This window comes from Bombina bombina, chromosome 1, assembly GCF_027579735.1.
Source record: "Bombina bombina isolate aBomBom1 chromosome 1, aBomBom1.pri, whole genome shotgun sequence".
Taxonomy (NCBI): domain Eukaryota; kingdom Metazoa; phylum Chordata; class Amphibia; order Anura; family Bombinatoridae; genus Bombina; species Bombina bombina.
This window is the reverse complement of record NC_069499.1, coordinates 1,454,572,855-1,454,598,504: the sequence shown is the minus strand read 5'-3', so window position 1 is coordinate 1,454,598,504 and position 25,650 is coordinate 1,454,572,855.

The following is a 25,650-nucleotide window of genomic DNA, read 5'->3' as shown; positions in this document are numbered from 1 at the left end:
TCTGACCAATGACTCTTCACTCATATTATCTCTACATCCCAGTTTCACCTGAAAGACTTCTCACATGCTGATCCTGTCCTCTGGAACTCTCTACCCCACTCCATCAGAATGTCTCCAACCTTGTATAGCTTCAGACACTCTTTAAAAACCCACGTACCAGCTCCCCTATGTTTTTTATCCTACCGAAAAGAAATCTTAAACTGCCTTTACTCACTACTGCAACAACAATCCATGTGATAAGCTACCCCAAACCTTATGTCTATGCACCTTGCAGACCAGTGGTTTCAAAGTATCGGCCCTGGGGACATATGCTGCCCTCAGGATAGTTAAATCTGGCCCTCCCTTGTTTATTAGGTCAATTATTAATTGTGCCCCATCAATTGTTTTAGGGTTCTAAGAGGTGTAACAAGTTGATGTTCTATATAGGCACTCACACGATGAATATACCGACAAGCATGCATTGTTCATTGTAGACTCCCATTATGCACTGCTTGGATAAATGTCACTTTTTATTCAGCTCCAGGATGATCACTTCACTTGGCACTCACAAGATAAAAATACACTGTGTATGTATATTGTGGACTACAGCTCCTACCATACATTACTACTTGGGTAAATAACAAAAAGAAGATGTAGATCCAGGTTGCTTGTTAAAAATTCACTTTATTAGAATTTAAATAATCTCATCGAAATGATGACAGTGCGGTCTTACGTGTTTTGGCTAGTAAATAGGCCATAATCATAGACCTTGCTTAACTACCTACCACCTGTGGCTTTTAAACCACTGTGAGCTAAAATATTACTCCCACTTAACTATATCCTACCAGACTACATTTAACAGTTAGTACCTATTGAGTATAGTTTTATATACAACTTTAGAGTTTAATCAGCTCTGATTTTTCCTTTTATGGGTACACATTATTATCTTACTTAGTATTCATATCTTGGTTATTACCACATATAAGGTATATTTTTCCCATTTTAGAAGAAAGGGTTTTAGAAAACTCCAATTCTCATTCATAATATTTAGATAGATATAAATCATATTATTCCAACAAACAAACTGCAATATCAGGGCTACCTAGAACCAACAGTTTATAATGTCATGTTCAGAGTTGTACCCTAATGGTACCTGGGTTCTTAATTTAAAAATCCAGTAGGCCTCTTGCCTTTTTAGGTGATACAGCCTATCACCTCCTCTCAAGGGCTTTTTTATCACTTCAATGACATTCCACTTAAACATTCTCACATCTGAAGTGATTTGCTAGGGCATAGCAAGAAATATAATTCCCAATGTATGACAGGTGCTCCCTTTTACGTGTTCTCACGTCTCGGGTAGTCATCCCAATATACTGTATTTTGTGTTCAGAGCATTCTATCAAGTAAACCACGTATTCAGTGGCACAGTTGATACATCCCTTAACATCAAAAACTTCACCAGTTACATATGATTTGAATTTCTTGGTAACTTTAATGAAACCACACGCACAGCACCTATTATTGTCGTACCTGAAGGTTCCATTTGTCAGTAGCCAAGCACTTCCTTGATTTGTGACCTTATTTCTTAGTAGACTGAGTGAGAGTATGTTCCCCAGCATTTTACCCCTTGTATACACAAACCTACACCCTCCTTCAATTGTCTCTTTGAGAGCTTTATCACCATACATCATCGGTAGATATTTTCTGATGATGTTGCATATATTAGTGTATTGGTTAGAATACTGAGTAACAAATATTGGTCTCTTGTCTTCTGACACTTTCTTTTTAGAAAATAGTAGCTGTTCTCTATCTATAGTATCTACATCATAGCTAATAGCCTCAACGTGGGTAAATGTCTCTTCCCGTTTCTAATATATCCAGTTCCAGAGCTCTCACTTTGTGCATGTGGCCTCCTTGGGAATAGAACACTTGGCCAGTGGCCCTCGGATACTATGAGCTTGATACTAGGGATGGGCGAATGTTTCGCAACATTCGAAAAATGAAACGAATTTTAACACATTCGTTCAAATCGAATTTCGAATGTTTACATAGCATTCTAACATTCGATTTTCGAATGTTTGGTTTTGAATTTTATGATTACATTCGAAAATATTAGTTATTTATATTTGTAATAGTATTTCTAATGCTTTCTTTAAATGTAATATTCGAATTATGCAATATTCGAATTCGAAAATTTTTAATTTATATGTTTGTAATAGTATTTCTAATGCTTTCTTTAAATGTAATATTTGAATTATGCAATATTCTATATAGAAACATTTGAAATGATATATTTGTATTTATTATGTATCAATTTACTAGATTCCCGCCCTACCACATGAACTATTGAACTTCTGACTAGTATTTGTTAAATAGAATGTTAAATTCGAAATTTCGAATGTGGACATTCGATATAATTATAAACATTCGAATTCGAAAGTGACATTCGAAAACTGTAAATAGCATTCGATTATAGAATTTTTAAGAATATTCGTTCTTATCAACATTCGGATTTATAATTCGGTAATAACATTCGTTCTAACATTTGAATTCCCCTGCTGTAAGCTCTTTTCAGAGCAGCCCACACCCCTTCTGTACCAGATTTGTTTATTCTGTTATGTTTTTGTATCTTAGCACAAGTCTTTGTCATTGTATATGTAATAATAATAGTAACTGTATCAATTTGTATGGGACTAAAAAAGAGAGTGTTTGGTTCCAGGGGGAAGTTTAATATGTTACACTGCAGTTTGACAGGAAATAGTTGATGGGTGAGACTCTTTTTAATAAATTTGTCAAAACACTGCAACTTGAGTCTGTGAGACTATCTTATAAACAGCAACTTTATACAGTAACATCAGAAAGACAGTACAGTACTTTAATAAGAAAGGTAATATTTGTATTTTAGAGCACAAAACTCAAACAAAGACACAGGCAGAGATTGCAGACATCCCAACTCTCCCTGAAGTTCATGGAGTCTCCCTCATTGTAATAGCGGCTCCCTGACACCCGCAGATTAAATGCAATCTCCCTGAAACTACAAATACCATGATCCAATGTGGCCCAAATCCGTAAAGAGTGTTTCTTTAAGGAATGCCCTTAGTTGCAGTGAGGTCATCGAGCAGGAAGTTATTGTCACAGCAAGTCTGTCTTTACTTTCAGCCTATTGCGTGTCTGCCACCCTCCCTCCTGCTGTTTGGAGGCAGTGATAAGGCTCTTGGGGGAGTTGGAGAATCAGCAGCAGGCAGCATTGGCTGCAGCATAGGCTAAGTGAGAACTGAGAAAGAGGGCAAAGAGAGTGCGCCCCTGTGGGGGAGAATTTAGACAACACTGATGTTAGGTCCTTAATCAAACTGACTCTACTGTGAGTACAAAACAAAATTACAAATAGCCTCTCAAACTCAAAATCACACACGCTTCCAGACACAAAATCCGAATGTCATACAGGGACAACTATACTGAGTACTTTACAAGCTGGGATGTTATGGAACCCTCAAAGTCCCCACTGATTTTAATAAAATAAAACATAAACACTACCTTATTTACTGCACGTAATTGAACTTCGTATTCTAAAATATTTGAGCATTCAACAATCACTGGGAAATAGGTTTGTTGTATGTGGTTGTGCAATAAAGCTACTTTTATAATGTGAGTTTGGTGAGAAGCTACTTTAATGATAAGTCTCCACCTTATTTAGGGTTTCCAGGTGTCCAGTATATAACTGGGGGGCAGCTCAGTAGCCGGTGAAGCCACCTCCCTGAAATTAGTTTTTGCAGGTTGAGATGTCTGAGATTGTGACTTACAGGCAAGTAAAAAGTATATTTTTTTTATCATTTTATTTAAAAAAAAAAAGAAATAAAAAGTTTAGATTTCAGAATAAGTTTGGATTTTGGAATTCCGGATTTGGGGATTTGCACCTCAATTTAATCAATACAGAGGTCACTTTATTGCTCTCTTTGATAACAAACAGCATCGGCTAGAGTAAGATAGCATCAGAGGCTTGGGAAAGTCACCCCTTGCCCACCAGCAATGGACCTCAACGTAAATGAAAGCCACATGGATCCTAGACTGTATGCAAGGCAGGGGTACACTCTGTGTAGCTTATGGGTTTGGGTGGTACAACCATACCACTGGCCATTACAAATATAAAATAGTCTTGTTGTTGGGACTGGTGACACAGGTAGCAGCAAGCACCTGACAGTGTGCAAACAGTCCGAGATGCCTCACCCCCCGCAGGTAAGCTTTCTGCATACTGAAAAACCATGTTTAGTGTCACTTTAATGAGATCACATGATATCAACTTTTCTTCTATTCAACACCTTGTAATTACAAGACAAGGCATTTCTGTTTTCTTTCTATGTCTACCAAGTTTAAACAAATGAACACCTGGTTTGCTGCAATTTCTTTTCAATAGCATGAGTTTGCAGGCAACAATGGCATCCACTGTCATGATGTTAGTATAAAGTGAATTGTTTTGCAGATTTTATCTGATAAAGCCAGTTAAGGAAAACTATGTAGCATTGTTATCCTGGAAAAGTTAACAAGATGCATTTCCAGTTCTGAGAATCAGAAAATCCACAATGTTTAGAGCTAAATTAAATTGAAATTGTGGCTAAATAAATATTGAAAGTATATTAAAATCCCAAGATGTTTTTGTGTCCCTTTAAAGGGATTTGAAACACAAAAAAATGATTTCATGATTCAGATAGAGTTTACAATTTTAAAAATGTTTCCAATTTACTTCTATTATCAAATTTGCTTTGTTCTCATGTTATTCTTTGCTGAAGAGATAGATGGGTAGTGTACACATGCTTGGATCACTACATGACAGGAAATAGTGCTGCCCTCTAGTGCTCTGGCTAATGTATAACATTCTTGCAAAACTGCTGCCATATAATGCTGCAGACACGTGCACACTCCTGATCTAACCTTCCTGCTTTTCAACAAAGGATACCAAGAAGACAAAGACATTCTTTGAAACTGCATTCTCAGTCTGATTCATGAAATGTTGTGTTTTATATCACTTGAAACTGACAAAGGGCCCTTAATAAATCTACAACCAGCATCACTATTATTTACAAACCCACAATACAGCTTTTCTAAAAATGGCTCACTAAATAATTGCAGATGGTAAATTATCCTTCCACAATAAGCAGATAAAGTCAGAATTGTTTGTACACTGGATGCTGAAAGGTTGGATTGTATTTCCATTGTGACTTAACAATGTGCAGCTCTGTATCGGAAAGAGCATAGTGTCTGCCCAAGTATGAGAAGCCTAATGCTCTCTGATCATATACACAGCACTTAATAATCGCATACTGCTTAAAGGGACACTGAACCCAAATTTTTTTCTTGCGTGATTCAGATAGAGCATGCAATTTTAAGCAACTTTCTAATTTACTCCTATTATCAATTTTTCTTCGTTCACTTGCTATCTTTATTTGAAAAAGAAGGCATCTAAGCTTTTTTTGGGTTCAGGACTCTGGACAGCACTTTTTTATTGGTGGATAAATGTATCCACCAATCAGCAAGAGCAACCCAGGTTGTTCACCAAAAATGGGCCGGCATCTAAACTTACATTCTTGCATTTCAAATAAAGATACCAAGAGAATGAAGAAAATTTGATAATAGGAGTAAATTAGAAAATTGCTTAAAATGTCATGCTCTATCTGAATCACGAAAGAAAAAAATTGGGTTCAGTGTCCCTTTAATGATAGCACATTACTCAGTTATAGCAGATGCCCTTATGATATAACCACATGACCATATAGAATTAATGGCTCTTGAAGTACACGTCATTACTTCTATATGGTCATGTGGCTATATCATAAGGGCATGTGATAGAATTGAGTGATGTGCTATCTATCATTAAACAGTATATGATGATAAACTGATGATCAGAGAGCATTAGGCTTCTCTAGACATGTGGACGGGCGAAAAATTTGGTTCCGCCAAATCTTTCAGACCAAATATTCAGAAAATGTAGTTCTCCAAATATTTGGCTGCCGTGCTATTTGGTAGTCGTTTCGTTTATACTGAATATTCGTTTAATATTTGCATTTGTTTTCGTTAAATGAAGGTAAATGTTTCTAAGTTACAGGTGAAAAAGTTCACCAGAACCGTTACATAAATTTCCAATACAGAGCTGCACATTGTTACCATGTCACAATGTAAATATAATCCAACCTATATGAATCCAACCTATATGAATCAGCCAATCAGATTCAAGTTCAATCGGATTGGCTGATCCAATCAGCCAATCAGATTTAGCTTGCATTCTTTTGGCTGATCGGAACAGCAAATAGAATGCGAGCTCAATCTGATTGGCTGTCGGCGATGTTAGGGGCAGCAGATTAGGGGTACATAGGGATAATGTAGGTTGCGGCGGTGTGCGGTCGGCAGATTAGGGGTTAAAAATATTTATTAGAGTGGCGGCGATGTGGGGGGACCTCGGTTTAGGGGTACATAGGTAGTTTATGGGTGTTAGTGTACTTCAGAGCACAGTAGTCAAGAGCTTTATGAACCGGCGTTAGCCCAGAAAGCTCTTAACTCCTGACTTTTTTCTGCGGCTGGAGTTTTGTCGTTAGAGTTCTAACGCTCACTTCAGCCAAGACTCTAAATACCAAGATCCCATTGAAAAGATAGGATACGCAATTGGCGTAAGGGGATCTGTGGAATGGAAAAGTCGTGGCTGGAAAGTGAGCGTTAGACCCTTTCCTGACTGACTCTAAATACCAGCGGGCGGCCAAAACCAGCGTTAGGAGCCCTTAACGCTGCTTTTGACGGCTAACGCAGAACTCTAAATCTAGGCGAAAGTGTTTAGTTTGTTGGAGGCTATTTAAAGTAAAGTTCTTTGATAGAGCCTATTGATTGTACCAGTTTTGTGAAAAAGAATTATGGCACCCTATGTATGCATCAGCTACTAAGTACTGTAATTTAAACAATCTGCTTACCAAATAAGGGCTAGATTACAAGTGGAGTGCTAAATTATTGTGCACCCGTTTGCAAGCGCACAATATTTAACCAGCCATTACAAGCTACCTTGAGCTCAGAAAATTAACCAGAGATCTGATCTCTAGTTAATTGTTTTTTTAAAAGTGACCCAAATGCCCTCAAAATAGAAGGCATTAAAGTTTTTTTTATTAAAACAAATGTTTTTTTTAAAAAAAAAAAAAAAAAAAAAAAACTGCACTAGGCAGTCTTTGGAGTCTGTATATACATACACATATTAACACATAAATATATATGTATATAGTCATATACCTATATATTTAAAAATGCTGCCCATCGCTACGCTACTTACCCCTTTGATGCACAAGGTTCTGATGCCATCTCTGACGGCATCAGAACAAGGATCCCATTGGAGTCTATGGAAGTGCGCTCAATGCTTCCAAGCAATGCAAAAGTGTGGTCGCGTTCGCATTGCTGTTAACACGCTATGCGCTGGTACACTTATCTGGCCCTTTACATTTTTAAAAATATTTTTTGAAGTCCAGGGATAAAGTTGCTTGAGTTTTTTTTTTTTTTAGCCCCATTTCTGTAGCACTAGGCAAGGTACCTTTATTGCTCCCTTATTCCGCTCCCCTTGTATGCCTGGCTCCTGTATGGCCCACCCCTATGATGAACACTTGCATCTATAAATAGTTCTGTCTATTATCTGTTTTTATATGATGGATCCCATAGACCAGTGTTTAAAGGGACAGCAGCTGACAGCATTTTTCATCAGCCTTGCAATATAGGCTAACATATTGGGTAAGGTTGAAAATGTTTTGAATGTATACACACCCTGTTTGCTACAATTGTTTTTAATAGCCAAACTCCACCCACCATATTATTATCCTTATTTCGATGTTTTCCTAAGATGCGATTATTACTGGAGTAAACACAGATAACCACAGTCATTATTTTAGCACAATCTCTTTTGTTTTGCAGTTCTTATCTTATCATCTCTGCTGAAGAACAAGGTACAGATGTGGTGCTGGGTTAGGCTGTTAAAGCCTGTCATATGCACTATTGCCCTATTGGAAAACTTCTAACAATCAGACTTAAATTACAGGAAATGGGGCAAATAAATAATAAAATTATATTGCACTTTGAATACACATAATTAAGCTTTTTATATATCTGATCTCAAAATGTTTACTGTCCCTTTAATAACTATATAATGATGACTGATAACCCGCTATCCCAGTTCCTCTGATAACAGGAAGAGAGAGGAGGGGGTGTATGAATGCTTTGCAATAATAATTGTCCAGAAATAGTCAATAAAGCTAGAAATCATTTTAAACATGAAAGTGGATCATTCTGTCCTAGCATTAAAACGTAACAGTGTCCCTTAAGGTACTTATGTTCAAGTAGATGCATCATTCACCTCCTCCTCCATTAGCCATTAACGGTATCATCATTACATCATGTGTTATTTAGAACATAATGTATTGTACTGCTGTATCTATTAAACAGATCACTACTCCTTCCTTTATACGTCCTTTTGGAGAGTATTTAGTTATATTAAATTCTAGCACAAAAGAAGCAAAGCAACAGCATTCCCTAGACGTTTATTTTAATGGTTAATTTAGCAACCTGAGTGAGAGTATAAAGAGTAGGCATGCAATGTGTGAGATTGTATCACACTTTGTTTGCAGTCCTGTTCAGTTCAGCTGAATATTCAGATCACGTTGTTTGCAGTCCTGTTCAGTTCAGCTGAATATTCAGATCACCTTGTTTGCAGTCCTGTTTGGTTCAGCTGAATATTCAGATCACTTTGTTTGCAGTCCTGTTTGGTTTAGCTGAATATTCAGATAACTTTGTTTGCAGTCCTGTTCGGTTCAGCTGAATATTCAGATCACGTTGTTTGCAGTCCTGTTCAGTTCAGCTGAATATTCAGATCACCTTGTTTGCAGTCCTGTTTGGTTCAGCTGAATATTCAGATCACTTTGTTTGCAGTCCTGTTTGGTTTAGCTGAATATTCAGATAACTTTGTTTGCAGTCCTGTTCGGTTCAGCTGAATATTCAGATCACATTGTTTGCAGTCCTGTTTGGTTCAGCTGAATATTCAGATCACCTTGTTTGCAGTCCTGTTTGGTTTAGCTGAATATTCAGATAACTTTGTTTGCAGTCCTGTTCGGTTCAGCTGAATATTCAGATCACGTTGTTTGCAGTCCTGTTCAGTTCAGCTGAATATTCAGATCACATTGTTTGCAGTCCTGTTTGGTTCAGCTGAATATTCAGATCACCTTGTTTGCAGTCCTGTTTGGTTTAGCTGAATATTCAGATAACTTTGTTTGCAGTCCTGTTCGGTTCAGCTGAATATTCAGATCACGTTGTTTGCAGTCCTGATCGGTTCAGCTGAATATTCAGATAAGAAGGGTAGGGCAAACACATACCTAAAACCACTTGGACACATCGGCCAGCAGTTCCCTGAGCATTTGGCAATGACGGATGATGACCACCATGAAGAAGGAAGGGCAGGAGTGGCATCAGCAGCAGCGTTACTGAACAAGGTAGGCCTTACAGTGCATAAAAAATACACCTCCATGGGAGGAGGAGGAGAAAAATGTGCCTAGAGACCCTTAGCATGAGCAGGAGTTGCAGCAGCAGCAGGCAGCAGAGTTACTGAACTAAGTAGGCCTCACAGTACATAAACCTCAAAAAATACACATCCAGGGAGGGCAAACACCTGCCTAGAGCCCCTTGGATACAGAGGCCGCAGTTCATGAGTATTTGGCATTGACAGTTGATGACCCCCACAGAACAGGAATGGCAGGAGCAGTAGTGAAAGCAGCAGCAGACTTACTGAACTAGGTAGGCCCTCACAGTACATAAACCTCAAAAATACACCTACAGAAATGCCATTTGGTCCATGAGCTGCAGGGACATTTCTGAGCGCTGGTTCAGTATATTGCCAGTTAATGAAAACATTTGATCACTTTGCACGGTAGTTGAGGGACAAGACAGGAGCTATTGAGCTACTGTAGCCAGGGAAGGACACACAGTCCTCTTGTCATCACAATAGCTGAGAGGGTTCACAAAGATAAGCCTTTACCATATTTGAGGCAGTTGTACCCCACTTTATTGAGGGAGCTTCAGTGGGTCCTATCAAACAGTCTACTGCTGCTAGTACTGCAGCTGCTGCTGGCGGGAGATAAATAAATATATCTGCCTCCTGCTGCTGTACTTCTCCCTCACAAAGCATGCCTGCCTTGTCTTGGAAAGCACACACTCATCAAATCAGTTTTAACCTCCAAGCTGGCAGGTTATCAGTTTGGAGAGCCATTTTAATCGTAATTCTGGGATAACACAAGGTGGCCAGCATCAGTTCAGGGGATTTCTCCCGGAGGTCCTGCATGCAACCTTTTAGCTGCTCCTTCAGCCTACGGACAAGTGCTGCTAACCTCACTGCTTAGTACTCCACCAGGAATCAATTCAGAATTTTCCAGGAAGACATTCATCTTGCACAATAGGTGAGTAAACAAGGGTATGACGACACAGAGTGGTGATGTTTTGACTCAAGTTATCTATGACATCCCTAAAAGGCTTTAGTAATTCCCCTAACTGATCAATCATGGTCCACTCATCTCTGCCTAATAGACTCCTGATACCAATATATTAATCAGAAGCCATAGCAAGGGTAGCCCTCTACTACTCCAAGATATGTTCCAGCATATCCAAAGTCCAGTTCTACTGAGTAGTTATGTCTTACTTAAGATGTTGCTGGGGAAGCCCTGCTTTCTCCTGTTCCTGCCTACAGAGCTGACTGGCTTTAACATTGTGGTGGAATTGGCCTGCACATTTTCTGCACCATTCAAGAAAAGTTGATAATCTAGGGTTTCCTTCAGGGATAGCAGCCTTTACCACCAGGTGGAAATGTGAGCCAAACAACATACACCGATAAAGTCTCCCTCACAGAAAGCCTTCACCATATTAGCTGCTTTGTCAATGACAACAAATCCCATTTCCACCTTGGTGGTTGCCCTGAAATATATTGTCAGCAGTATGTAGCCCTGCTCATCTACTGATCCACTCCTGCCCTGACCGGAGTTGCCGCTACACCACCACTTGCAGTAGCACTACCCTCATTCCCATCACACGCCGTGGGGTGCCACCAGTGTGTCATCAGGGAGATGAAGTCATGATAGCCACTAGGAGCACTCTATAAGTCCATGGTAAAGTGCACTGTGTGTCCTGCAGCCTTTGCTGACTCTTCCTTCAACACTGCAACGCAGGAACTGTAGAGTGAGGGGATTAAACTCCTGCTGAAAGTGCTGCATAAAGGGAAATGGTAGCAGGGATCAACTGTTTCCATCAACTGCTTGAAAGGCTCCCTTTCGAGCATGGCAAATGATGCACCATCAACAGCTACCAGCTGGCCTATCAGACGGGTTTCATTTCTTGGCTGCTACCTAGACATCCCCCTAGAGTGAAACCCTCAAAAATCCTCTAAAGTGGGCTGAAAACATTGTTGTGATGTTGAAGGTGGTACCTGACTCTGCTGACTGCCATCAATACCGTATCAAATATATCAATAATGATCCTCAGCACTCAAAAGTTCAATTCAGGCAGTTTATTCACATATAATAGCAACGTTTCGGGGTTGCAGCCCCTTATTCAAGCATGAATAAGGGGCTGCGACCCCGAAACGTTGCTATTATATGTGAATAAACTGCCTGAATTGAACTTTTGAGTGCTGAGGATCATTATTGATATATTTGATTTGTTTGGGAACTTGGCAGTGTCCTCAGGTCCTACGTCCACCCCTCCAGAATTGTGCTGTTCCCAATCTTACCTTCTCTGATCAATACCGTATCCCCTGCCCTGACTACTGCTGGTAGTGCTGCTCCTAGTAGGTGGTGCTGCCTATTGTGATAAGGAGATTGTAGTGCTGTTGCTGCCGCTGCTGGCTCCGCCTTCTTCCCTCAATAACACAGCTTTGTGGGGCATGCAGAGATGTTGGTTCAATCCGAAGTGAGATGGAACCAACACTCTCCCAGGCTAACTTCTTTGCCGCACAATTTGCACTTAGTCACGCAGCCATCCCCAATGCTAACAAAGTGGTCCCACACCTTTGAGCAACGTGAAGCAGTTGCTGCCTCTGCCTGCCCTTCTACTGCTGTTGAGATCTCCTTGCCGGTGACTTGAGATGTGGCACCACTAATTCTCTCTGACCTACCTGGAACACTGTTTTCCTCTCCTTGTGGTGGAACTGCCAGCGATTCTAGTACTGACAGCGATTGCAGTAGTTTTGGCAACATGGGTAGTGGGGGAGGCTGTTGTAGGAATTGGCTCTACAACAGGGGATGACAGTCGTGATAAAGATGAAGAGAATACAGGGGGCTGGGCTAAAAGCAGGGAGGAAGTTGTACTGCTGCCCGTTGAACACAGACTCTGTGGTGGAATCTCTTCCTCCTCCACCATCTCCTCAGGCTTCAAGGCTTGTAATCAAGTTCTCAACGCTATAGCAGACATGCTGGGAGTGTGTATGTAGTATGCGTGTGTGTCTATGTAGTATGTGTGTGTATGTATTTATGTTGTATGTGTGTATGTAGTATGTGTGTATGTATGTGGTGTGTATGTAGTATATTTTAGTGTGTGTATGTATGTATATATATATATATAGTGTGCTTATGTAGTGTGTGTGTATTTATTTAGTGTGTGTGTATGTAGTATATATATGTGTATGTATGTATGTAGTGTGTGTGTATATATGTGGGGTGTGTATGTAGTATATATGTGTGTGTATGCATGTGTGTGTGTGCATGTAGCATATTTTTGTGTGTGTATTATGTAAGTAGTGTGTTTATGTGTGTGTATTTATGTAGTGTGTGTATGTATATATGTATGTAGTGTGTGTGTATGTAGTATATTTTTGTGTTTTTATTATGTAAGTAGTGTGTTTATGTGTGTGTGTGTATTTTATGTAGTGTGTGAGTATGTATGTATGTATGTGTATGCGTATGTGTGTATGTAGTATATGTGTGCATGTTGTATGTGTGTGTATGTATGTATGGAGTGTGTGTATGTATGTATATAGTGTGTGTATGTATGTAGTGTGGGTATGTATATAGTGTCTGTGTATGTATGTATGTATGTAGTGTAGTGTGTGTATGTAGTATATGTGTGTGTATGTATGTATGTATGTAGTGTCTGTGTATGTACTGTATGTATGTAGTGTGTGTATGTAGTATATGTGTATGTATGTATGTAGTGTGTGTATGTAGTATATGTGTGTGTATGTATGTATGTAGTGTCTGTGTGTGTATGTAGTGTGTGTATGTAGTATATGTGTATGTATGTATGTATGTAATGTGTGTATGAAGTATATGTGTGTGTATGTATGTATGTATGTATGTAGTGTCTGTGTATGTATGTATGTAGTGTGTGTATGTATGTATGTAGTGTCTGTGTATGTATTTATGTATGTAGTGTCTGTGTATGTGTGTGTGCAGTGCAAGTAAGCATTGTGTTGTTGTGAGTGATATAAAATCAGTGACAGAAGGGCACCAACTCCTGAACACTGATAATAAAAAGAGCAAATCAGCAGGGCAGGGACAGGTTTACAGATGGATTAAAGAAGCAATTTATTTTTAAATTAAAATGATTAGAAAGCTTTGCTATATATACAGTCTTATCGCTTTACATTGAGAGGCTTGTTAACACATACACGTCACCTAACCAGCGTCCTTCACAGGACAAGACCAGACAATGTTTAACTGCCCCCCAGGCTGGCCCAGTGTACTTGTATATTAAAGGGTCAGTACACAGTTTGTAATTACAATGTAGTTGGGCAATAAATCAACATATTTGCTGAGTGTTAACATTTTTTGAATGCATCAACACCTCGTTTGCTGCAACTGTTTTTCAAGCTTCAACCACCACTTATTTGAAGAAGTCAATCAAGACTTGTTTCTGGAGAAGACACAGCTAATCTTTATCTTAGTGGTCTTGTGTTAGCAAAACAAGCTTCGTTTTGAAGTTTTTGTTTTATCTCTTCTGAAGCCAATTAGGGACAGGTATGTGTCAGGGTTAGTTTTGTGAAGCATGCCATGATTTCTTAGAACTAGAAAACCCACAATATTTAGACTTAAAGGGACAGTAAACACCTTGTAATTACAAGACATATGTTGTGTTGCTATAAAATAACACATAAACTAAGTCTTAACATTTAACTTAACAACCTTTTTACTGCAATATCTTAAAGCGATAGTAAACCCAAAATTTTTCTTTTATGATTCAGATAGAACATACAATTTTAAACAACTTTTCAATTTACTTCTATTATTAAATGTGCTTCATTCTCTTGTTATCCATTGCTGAAGGAACAGCATTGCACTAATGGCAGAAATCTGAACATATCTAGTTAGCCAATCACAAGAGACAAATGTGTGCAGCTCCCACTAGTGTATGATATGTGCGTATTATTTTTCAACAAGGGATACTAAGAGAACAAAGCACATTTGAAAATAGAAGTTAATTTAAAAGTGTCTTAAAATTACATGTTCTATCTGAATCATGCAAGTTTAATTTTGACTTTCCTATCCCTTTAAATAGCGAAATTCCACCTACCATTTGCCTTATTTGGTGAAGCCAATCTGGGCTTTAGTCCACAGACAACAAGGCTAACTTCTGTCATAAAGTTAGTATAAAATGCCTTGTTTTGCAGTTTTTATTTGCTAAAGCCAATTAGGGACAGATATGTAGCAGAGTTAGCTGTGAGAAGTCAACAGGGTGAATTTTCACATTTAAATTACCTGGAAAAAGGGCAAAAAAATCAAGAAAATATATTGCAAGGTTGTTTCATTTTGCATAACTAAACATTTTATATGAAAAGCTCTGTGTTTACGGGTCCTTTAAAAGGGGTAAAAATAAACACTTTAATTATATTGAAAAAGCTTTTGTACCATGTATTAGTAAACTTTTTATATTACAGTCCCTTTAAAACACAACGTTAAATCTTATGTAGGTCACAAAACTGAAGCTTTTATACCAGAATTAGCAAAATTGTTAGTTTTGTAGCAGATCCATTACATGATTAGATCATATCCGACCTTCTGACATGTAGCGACGGTGGTCCCTCTGCAAATCAGTAAAATATAGTGAGGTAAGCGGCTTTAGCTTTTAGAGGGTTTAATCACGCTTTAAATATGTAGGCTAGCAACACTATCACAGCTAAAAAGGAGCAGATTGCAAGATATATTTTTTTACTTTTAGCAAAAATAATTCAGACTTTTTAAAATAAAATAGTAATTAACACCCAAACATTTTCTTTTGTGATTCAGACAGAGCATAGAATTTTTTCCCCAATTTACTTCTATCAAATTTGATTTGTTCTTATAGTATTCTTTGTTGAGGTGCTGTCATTTACTGCTCTTGTAAATGTATAACATTACAAAACCGCTGGCATATAGTGTTCCAGACACGCGCACCCTCCTTAGCTTACATCTCTGCTTCATGATTCATAGGGGCCGATTTATCATTGTCTGTCCGACATAATATGCTGTAGCGTATCATGTCCGACAGACATCGCTGAATGCTGACACCAGCATTCTGGTGAACTGTTTGTGCAATGCCGACCCCTGCAGATTTGCGGCCAATCGGCCACTAGCAGGGGGTGTCAATCAACCCAATCGTATAGGATCAGGCGGATTGCAGAACACAGCCTCAGAGGCAGCGGACCAGTTATGGAGCAGCGGTCTTAAGCTTCATAAGGCGCGCACAGAAACAGGGGCATCAGGGGCCATTCGGCCCTTGATACATCGGCCCCCAAGCATGCCGTTTTAAAAAAACAAAAACTTTGCAATTTACTTTCAAATTGTACACCATCTTTTTATATGCACACACTTACTGAGTCACCATCTCTTAATGAGCATGTGCAAGGGTTAGATTAGCCTGTGATTCTCTGATGGCTGTCACATGATACAAGGGGCAGGAAAAAAATATTGCTCATTTTAAACTCAGAGAAATTGTTATTGCATTGTCTTTTATGCATTTGTCAATTATGCAATTCTTCTATATTTTAAAGGACAGTCAAAATTAAACTTTCATGAATCAGAGAGAGAATGCAATTTTAAACAACTTTCCAATTTACTTCTGTTATCAATTGATTTGTTCTCTTGGTATCTTTTAATGAAAAGTAAAACTAGGTAGGCCAATAAGAGCTCAGGAGTGTGCACGTGTCTTTATTACTCTGGCAGCAGTGTTTTGTAACATATTTGTAGCTTTGCTATAGAGTACTTAAATCACGTGCACACTCCTGAGCTCTTGCGAGCCTACCTAGTTTTACTTTCCTGCTTCCTGTCAGTACCTATGTATAGGATTGTCTTTTGTTTCCTGGGTGCGCTTTCATTGAATTATATATCCTGTTATTGACCTCTGGCTTGCTGTGACCTGTCTTGTGGATTATCCTTTTGTACCTCTGCCTGTTCTCTTGCTGCCTTTTGCCTGATATTCTGTTGCTGACCTTTTCTTGCAGCCTGACCCGTGTTTATCTTATCTTTTCTGCCTGCTATTTTAAGGCCAGTATAGACTGCCTCCATTTTGTCGGTTTTACCTTTCACTCCACTTGAAGCTGGGATAAGAAGACTACCGCGTCAGTCCAAACAATGGGTTAAACAGAAGCATAGTCAGAGGAAGCAACACCAAATAGTGTGTCACACTGTCTCATAGTGTGACTTGAGAACACTGATAAAGGGGTTAACATTTACCAAACAACACATACGCAGAAGCTCTTTCTGCTTGCAGTCAATGACCCCCCCCCCCTGTTGCTCTCTATAAATATCCTCCAAATGGAGAAACTACATATTAGACATGTGCGTTTAGTTTCGTTCCAAATTTAAATTCGGACAAATTTGTCAAATTCGGAGATTCGGATCGATTCGAATTTCCGAATTACCGTAGCACCGAATCTAACGAATAAATCCGAATTAGTTCGGATTTATTCGTAACATTCGGACGGCCATGGACTAATCACAATTACACTAGTATTGTACTGTATATTAGGTTATATCACTCTGCTATGGGTTACACCTAATATTACAGTACATAATACTAGTCTAATACACAGCACATCCCACCTAACACATACCGAACTTCCGAATTTACGAATCGAATCCGAACCGAATACATCCGAATGTATTCGAATCCGAATGAATCCGAATGAATCCGAAACAAATGCATTCGAATGTATCCAAATTCGAATCGATCCGAAAATGAAATTCGAAAACATTCGAATTGATCCGAAACGAACCAAAACAATTTTTTTCCGCCGCGCACAAGTCTACTACATATTACAACATTCTGATTATCATGATAGTAATTATAATAACAACAATAATACAATATCTATCAAAACAATACGGGGGGCTGCCAGAGTATGGCATTTCTGGGAATAGGTTAGTAACAGTACAATAAGAAAATACTATTACACAATGGAGCTTTTTTGTTGTTGTGTTTTTAGGTCTCTTTAAAGTAAAGTAAAAAAAGTAAACTTACTGGATACAGCACGGAATTTGAAACAACATTCTAATTTCTTCATTGATCAATTTTGCCTAGTTCTCTTGGTGTCCTTTATTGAAGACTCCTAGGTAACCTTGTGTGAGCATGCAAGTGTCTCTAGCCATTTGGCAGCAGTGTTTGCAACATTGTATATAGCAATGTTATACATAGATACAAACACTGCTGCCATAGACTGCTAAAGACATGTGCACCCTCCTGAGCATCTATCTGCCTACCTAGCTTTTTTAGTATTATTAGATTCTGTAGCACTTTACACGTACAAAACTATAATATGCTAAGGGGGTTCAAGCGGATTACAAAGGAGGAGGCGAGGAACTGAGGTAAGGAAGGTTAGCGTGTGTTTTACATCAGCTTGAAACTATTAAAACTAGGGGAGAGTCTTGGGGAGCGAGACAGAGAGTTTCACAAAATAGGGGCCATTTTGGAGAAGTCTTGTAGATGGGAATGTGAGGAAATACATTTTTTTTGTTTCATATTATCTTATTACAGTTAACGACGTCACTTTGTTACTTTAGATTCATTTTTTAAGTAATAGAAATATAAAAGGTATATGAAATCCACAATTTTTCTTTCATGAATCAAATAGAGTTTTCAAATAACTTTTTAATTTACTTCTATTATCATTTTCTCTTCATTCTCTTGGTATCTTTTGTTGAAAAGCAGGGACGTAAGCTTAGGAGCCTGTCCTAAGAAGGAAACAGTGCTGCAGAGTACCAGGAAGAAGAAGAAGCTGATTTACTCCCCATGTGTAAAGAAGGCCTCAACCTTTGGTCTACTTCAGGGGTGTCCAAACTTTGCTCTCCAGAGGTTTTGGAACTACATTTCCCATGATGCTCAGCTAGATAAAATGCTAGTTCCAAAACCTCTGGAGAGCAAAGTTTGGACACCCCTGGTCTACTTACTCTGGAGACCCTATACCGAAAATCATCCAAGGAACAGTGGCTCCTATCTTCTGGAAAACTGCTGCAAAAGAACAGTCAGTTTTCACAATTGTGACAGAGGTGTGAGGTGCACAGACTCCCTGAAGACTAAAATAGATTAGTTCAACTAAAGAGCTGGACTGGGAATTCAAAGCAGCCCTGGAAAATTTTGAAGACCAGCCGCACCCACCCACCCCTCTGGGCCTTTACCTTGCCTGTTCAATTGCTCTGTGGCATCCTTCTTCTCTTTAGACTTACACTGCCACTGGTTCCCATCTGAGGCTGCAAGTGATTGCACAGTAACATTGCAATGGTGCTGAGGCAGATGTGATGCGAATGTGACCACTGATATATCCCCAACATGGCGAGGCCCTGCACCTTTAAGAGACTGTATGGTGAGACACTGTGGGCTAGATTACGAGTGGAGCAGTAATTACCGCTCCCACTTGCACGCTAACTCCGCTCAACTACTGCTCTATTTCTGCTCTTTGCATGCGTCAGCACGCATATTGCAAGTTGAAAGTCAATCTTTTTGCTCGCACGCTAACTCGATCGGCAAAGAGCAGAAGTTACAATAACACAACAGTGTTAACGTACTCTCCCAAAGACTTCAATGGAGAGAGAAATGTGGGTGGAAAAAACACCCATAGTCGCGTGATAACCCACATTGCGTTAAGCCCTCTACTCTAATAACCCCTAACCCACCGCATAGTCCACTGCAAAGTAACCCACTACACTGTTAACCCCTAAACCGCCACAACCAACACTGCAAAGAAACCTACTACACTATTTAACCCTTAAACCACCACAACCACCATGGCAAAGTAACCCACTACAGCGACTACACTATTAACCCCTAAACCACCACAACCCCCTTGCATAGTAGCCCACTAACATCTGAACCAACCCCCTAACCAGCTAACCCCCCTAACCTAACACCTCCTAAGTTACCCCAAAAAATACTAAACCTTACCTGTAAAAAAAAATACCTAAAAGTACCTTTATAAAAACAAACAATTGTATCTTTAAGCAAACACATTGTAAGAGACTGAATGGTAAGAGTTAAGAAGCTAAATTGACAGATTTCAGACTATTGTCTTGTCAGAGGTTTAAGAACAATGGCGTTATCACATATTTGACAACTGGCACAAAATCCAGCATCACCAGTTTTTAGTCTAATCGAGCAATCACATATACGGCGCAGCAGAAAAGTTATGCGCGTATATTTTACACGTCGGCCGCAGTTTTTACTCCCATAGACTAACATAGAATGCGTGTCTTCAGCCGGTATCACATATGCAGTGCAAGGACTTACGCTCACAGAATAGTAATATTTTACTCCATTTTCTGCAGGCCACACATAGGCAGACGCAGTAAGCCTTGCACTTAGGTGTTTGATAAGGCTTCCAGGGAGTTACGGTGCTTTTTTACTAACGCATGCACAATATCCACCCCTAAACTACCATCCCCCCACATCCCCCCTAAACGTTAGACTTGTGCATGGAGAAAAAATTAGTTTTGATTAGTTTCCGATCAATTCGGATGTTTTCGAATTTCGTTTTCGGATCGATTTGAATTTGGATACATTTGAATGCATTCGTTTCGGATTCGTTCGTATTAATTCGGATTCGAATAAATTCGGATGTATTTTAATGTATTCGGTTCGGATTCGATTCATAAATTCGGAAGTTCGGTATGTGTTAGGTGAAATGTGCAGTGTATTAGACTAGTATTATGTACTGTAATATTAGGTGTAACCCATAGCAGAGTGATATAACCTAATATACAGTACAATACTAGTGTAATTGTGATTAGTCGATGGTCATCCGAATGTTACGAATAAATCCGAACTAATTCGGATTTATTCATTAGATTCGGTGCTACGGTAATTCGGAAATTCGAATCGATCCAAATCTCTGAATTTGACAAATTCGTCCGAATTTAAATTCAAAACGAAACGAAACGCACATGTCTACTAAATGTATTAACCCCTAATCCGCCAACCTCCCACAACGCAAAGTATCTAATTAAACTATTAACACCCCAACCACCAACCCCCACAATTCAAACACCTAATTAACATAGCAACACCTCAACCAACAACCCTCCTCAACGCAAAGTATCTTATTAACCTATTAACCCCTAAACCTCCATCCACCGACAACGCAAAGTATTAAACTAAAACTAAGCCCCCTAACCTAACACCCCCTAACTTAACCACAATTAAAATACACTGAAATAAAATTAAAAAGATACTAACTACATTAAAAATAAAAAAGTTACAAAAAATAAAAAAAACTAATTTGCATAAAACCTTACAATTACAGAAAAAAATTACTAAAAAAAATAACATTACACAAAATAAAAAAAAACTACAATTAGAAAAAATAAAAAAACCTACATTACAGAAAATAACAAACTAAATTATCCAAAATAAAAAGTTATTCCTATTTTAATACCCCGTTAAAAAAAAAACACCCCAAAATATAAACAAAACCTACTCTATCAATAAACTACCAATAGCCCTTAAAAATGCCTTTTGTAGGGCATTGCCCTAAAGTTAACAGCTCTTATGCAAAGAAAATAAACAAAGTACTCCCTAACATTACAACCCCCCAAACCCCTAAAATAAAAAAACCTAACTAAAAAAACCCCCCTAATCTACCCATTGCCCAGAAAAGGGCATTTGTAGGGGCATTGCCCTTAAAAGGGCATTCAGCTCTTTTTCACCCATTGCCCAGAAAAGGGCATTTGTAGGGGCATTGCCCTTAAAAGGGCATTCAGCTCTTTTTCACCCCATAAAAATTAAAAAAGCTCTAATCTAAAGAAAAAAAACACCCCAAAAATAACAAAAACCTAACACTAACCCCAAAATTGGTACTCACCATTGACGAAGTCTGGCGAAACATCTTCATCACAGCGGCAAAAGAAGTTCATCCAGGTGGCCCCATCTTCATCCATCGCGGGTCCATCTTCTATCTTCATGGCGGAGGCGGACCGGTCGGTGGAGGTCATCGGCGACAGAGGTCCTCTTCATGCGATCTTCCGCTACACACTGAAGATTGAATGCAAGGTGCCCCTTTAATATAGGGGTACCCTTGCATTCCTATTGGCTGAAAAATTTAAATTAGCCAATAGGATGTAAGCAGCTCTCATCCTATGACCTCCGCCTCCCCCTCCACGTCTCCACTATGAAGATAGAAGATGGACACGCGATGGATGAAGATGGAGCCGCCTGGATGAACTTCTTTTGCCAATGGGATGAAGATGTTTCGCCGGACTTTATCAATGATGGGTACCAATTATGGGGTTATTGTTAGGTTGGTTTTTTTTTGGGGGGGGGGTGGTTATTGTTTTTTTAGATTAGGGCTTTTTTATTTTCAATGGGCTGAAAAAGAGCTGAATGCCCATATAAATGCCCTTTTCTGGGCAATGGGTAGATTAGGGTTTTTTAGTTAGGTTTTTTTTTATTTTGGGGGTTTGGGGGGTTGTAATGGTAGGGGGTACTTTGTTTATTTTCTTTGCAAAAGAGCTGTTAACTTTAGGGCAATGCCCTACAAAAGACCCTTTTAAGGGCTATTGGTAGTTTTTTTTTTTTAGATTAGGTTTTTTTTTTTATTTGGGTGGGTGTTTTAAATACGGGGTATTAGAATAGGAATAACTTTTTTTATTTTGAATACATTTGTTTTGTTATTTTCTGTAATGGTAGTTTTATATTATTTTTTGTAATGTTATTTTTTTTTATTTTGTGTAAGGGTATTTTTTTTTAGTAATTTAGTTTTTACAATTTTATAATTTTTTAATGTAGTTAGTATCTTTTTAATTTTATTTAAAGGGACACTAAACCCAAATTTTTTCTTTTGTGATTCAGATAGAGCATGACATTTTAAGCAACTTTCTAATTTACTCCTATTATCAAATTTTCTTCATTCTCTTGCTATCTTTATTTGAAATGCAAGATGTTTAGATGCCGGCCCATTGTTGTTGAACAACCTGGGTTGTTCTTCCTGATTGGTGGATAAGTTCATCCACCAATTAAAAAGTGCTGTCCAGAGTTCTGAACCAAAAAACCTTAGATGCATTCTTTTTCAAATAAAGATAGCAAGAGAACAAAGTAAAATTGACAATAGGAGTAAATTAGAAAGTTGCTTAAAATGGCATGCTCTATCTGAATCACGAAAGAAAAAATTTGGATTCAGTGTCCCTTTAAGTGTATTTTAATTTGGGTTAAGTTATGGGGTGTTAGATTAGGAGGCTTAGTTATTTGTTGAATAGTTTGCTTTGTTGGTAGTTGGTGGATTATGGGTTAATAGGTTAATTAGGTGTTTGTGTTGTGAGGGGTTGGCGGTTTAGGTGTTAATAGTTTTATTATTTACTTTGTGTTGTGGGGGGATGGCGGTTTAGGGGTTAATAAATTGTATTTGGTACTTTGCAATGTGGGGGATGGCGGATTAGGGCTTTAGTGGCGTTTTGACTTGTCGGTTTAATTTTTAATTTTTTTTTTTTTTTTCAGATACAGGCAACTGTTTAGTTGATGTTTTGCTTCCCTTTATAGATTATGCAAAGCAATTCTCTGAGCTGTAGGTGTAAGGATCACTTTTGATACATGTTGTTTATTAAGTGCAACGTGCAAAAACTCATTTCCTGGAATTTTGCCTATAATAAACATTGATGAAGGGTGTTACACTCACCCAATCCCAGAATGAAGTTCTGTCTTTGAACTGTCATCTTCGGATGTGATGTTAACAGAAGCTGCGAGTAAACACCCGGCCCTCTGCATCATTCATTATTTTTGTTTGACTAAAGATATGATAAATAGCATTATTTATTGAAGCCAAGAAAAATGTCAAATACATGTCAGCTTACTAAATGTTGCTAACTGGTAAAGCAATTTAGTGGCATCAGATAATTACACATATTAGTTAATGGTTAAATCATTGCAGTGACACAAACCTTAGCAAATAAAAGGGCTGACAATCGATAAGATTCAAGTTTAAATAGACTGGGAGAGTCACTCAAAGGGAGGGAAGTTATAAATCTGTTGTGAGACTGTCCTGCCCTCTGCTGGGCATCTTTACTTTTTAGGACACTGACCTAAATTCACTGATGGTAGAGGGAACTCTTTAATAAGATATATACACGGTTTAGCATTCTCATTTCTATGTTAACTAATGGAACCATTTTATGTTAACTAATGGAACCATTTTAATAAGATATTAAGTTCCTACACCAATCCAAGCTCACTTTGCATAGCAAAAATATTTATCGCTCCCGCTCGCACGCTAACTCAACTCGGAGTAAGCTTTCTATGTACGTCGGGTAACGCTCGTATGTTGAAAGTAATAAGTTTTCACTTGTGCGATATCCCGGCGCACATAAAAAGCAGAACTTCGAATATTGCGACCACGTTAACATATTCCCCCATACACTTCAAAGGAGCCCAAAAGTTGAGAAAAACCCTAACACCCTACTCACGAACAAACCGATCACATTTTCTCAATTGCGCTAACCCGACATGAAAATTTGAATATTTCACATTCCAATGTTCTTCACATAGAAGAATATTTTCTATTTAAATATATATATATATATATATATATATATATATATATATATATATATATATATATATATATATATATATATATATATATATAATGGTATTATGGTAAAATATATATCCATACCATATATATATATATATATATATATATATATATATATATATATATAGATGATAATATATAGATATATACATATATATAATTATCTCTTTAAAAATTATTTAGCACATATTTCCCTTTGTAAAGAACATTGGAATCTGAAATATTTACATTAAACACATAAACACTTTGGGCTTGATTACAAGTGGAACGTTAAATTATCGCGTTGCCCGTTTGCAGGAGCGCGATAATGAGCCAGCCATTACAAGCGGCTGGTTATTGCTTCCTCGAGCTTGCGGTAGCAATTAGCGTTCAGAAAATAAACCACATATCCGATCTCTGGTTAATTTTCTAAAAGAGCCCCATAGGCCCTCAAAATAGAGGGCATTATATTTTTTTATTTAAAAAAAATAAATAAAAATCTAGCATTAAAAAAAAAAACCCTGCATTAGGCAGTTTTGGGGTTTTAAAGTTGATGGGAGTGGGGTGATGTTCCCATAGACCGCAATGTAAATATATATGTACTAGGCGAAAATCCTGCCCAGAGGGCAGTCTATTTAAAACACAAACTACAGACCCCAAAGCTAAAATAACACAAAATAAAAAATGTAAAATTACAAAGCTATCCAAAATAAATCATTTAAACCTAAACTTATACCCCTATAAAAAATCCCCCCAAAAATAAAAAACACCTCCTAATCTAATACTAAACTACTAATAGCCCTTAAAAGGGCTTTTTTAGGGCATTGCCAATTACCCCTTAACAGTAAAACCCTCCACCCACCAAACCCCCAAAATAAAAAAACCTAACACTAAAAAAAAACCTAAACTACTTATCGTATGGGTATTGCCCAATCAGCTTTTTTCCAGCCCAAAAAACCCTAATCTAAAAAAAAAGCCACCCCCCCAAAAAAAAAGCCTAAAACTAAGCCCCAAATAGGTACTCACCGTTCTTGAAGTCCGACGGAGAAGGTCTTCTTCCAGGTGGCTCCATCATCTTCCATCTTCATACGGAACAAAGGCGGTGCGGAGGTGCGGAGCAGTCTTCCCTGATGCGTGGATCGTCAGCGGCAGTCCTCAACGGCTGCGGTCCTCGGCAGCAGTCCTCTGCCGTGGCGGTCTTCGCCTGTGGTGGCGTTCCTCGGCGGCATGGAGGCTCTTCTTCATCCGATGTCCATCATACACTGAAGATTGAATGCAAGGTACCGCAATCAATTTGGGGTACCTTGCATTCCTATTGGCTGAAAATTTGTAATCAGCCAGTAGGATTAGAACTACTGAGATCCTATTGGCTGTTCAAATCAGCCAATAAGATTTTAGTAGCTCTCATCCTATTGGCTGATTTCAAAATTTCAGCCAATAGGAATGCAAGGTACCCCAATAAATATGGGGTACCTTGCATTCAATCTTCAGTGTGCGAATCGCATGAAGAGAAGCCTCCACGCCACCAAGGACCTTCACCGCCCAGGACCGCCGGCATTGAGGACCGCCGCTGAGGATCCAGACATCGGGGAAGCCACCACTGCACCTCCGCTCCGCACTGCCTTCGCTCAATATGAAGATAGAAGATGATGGAGCCGCCT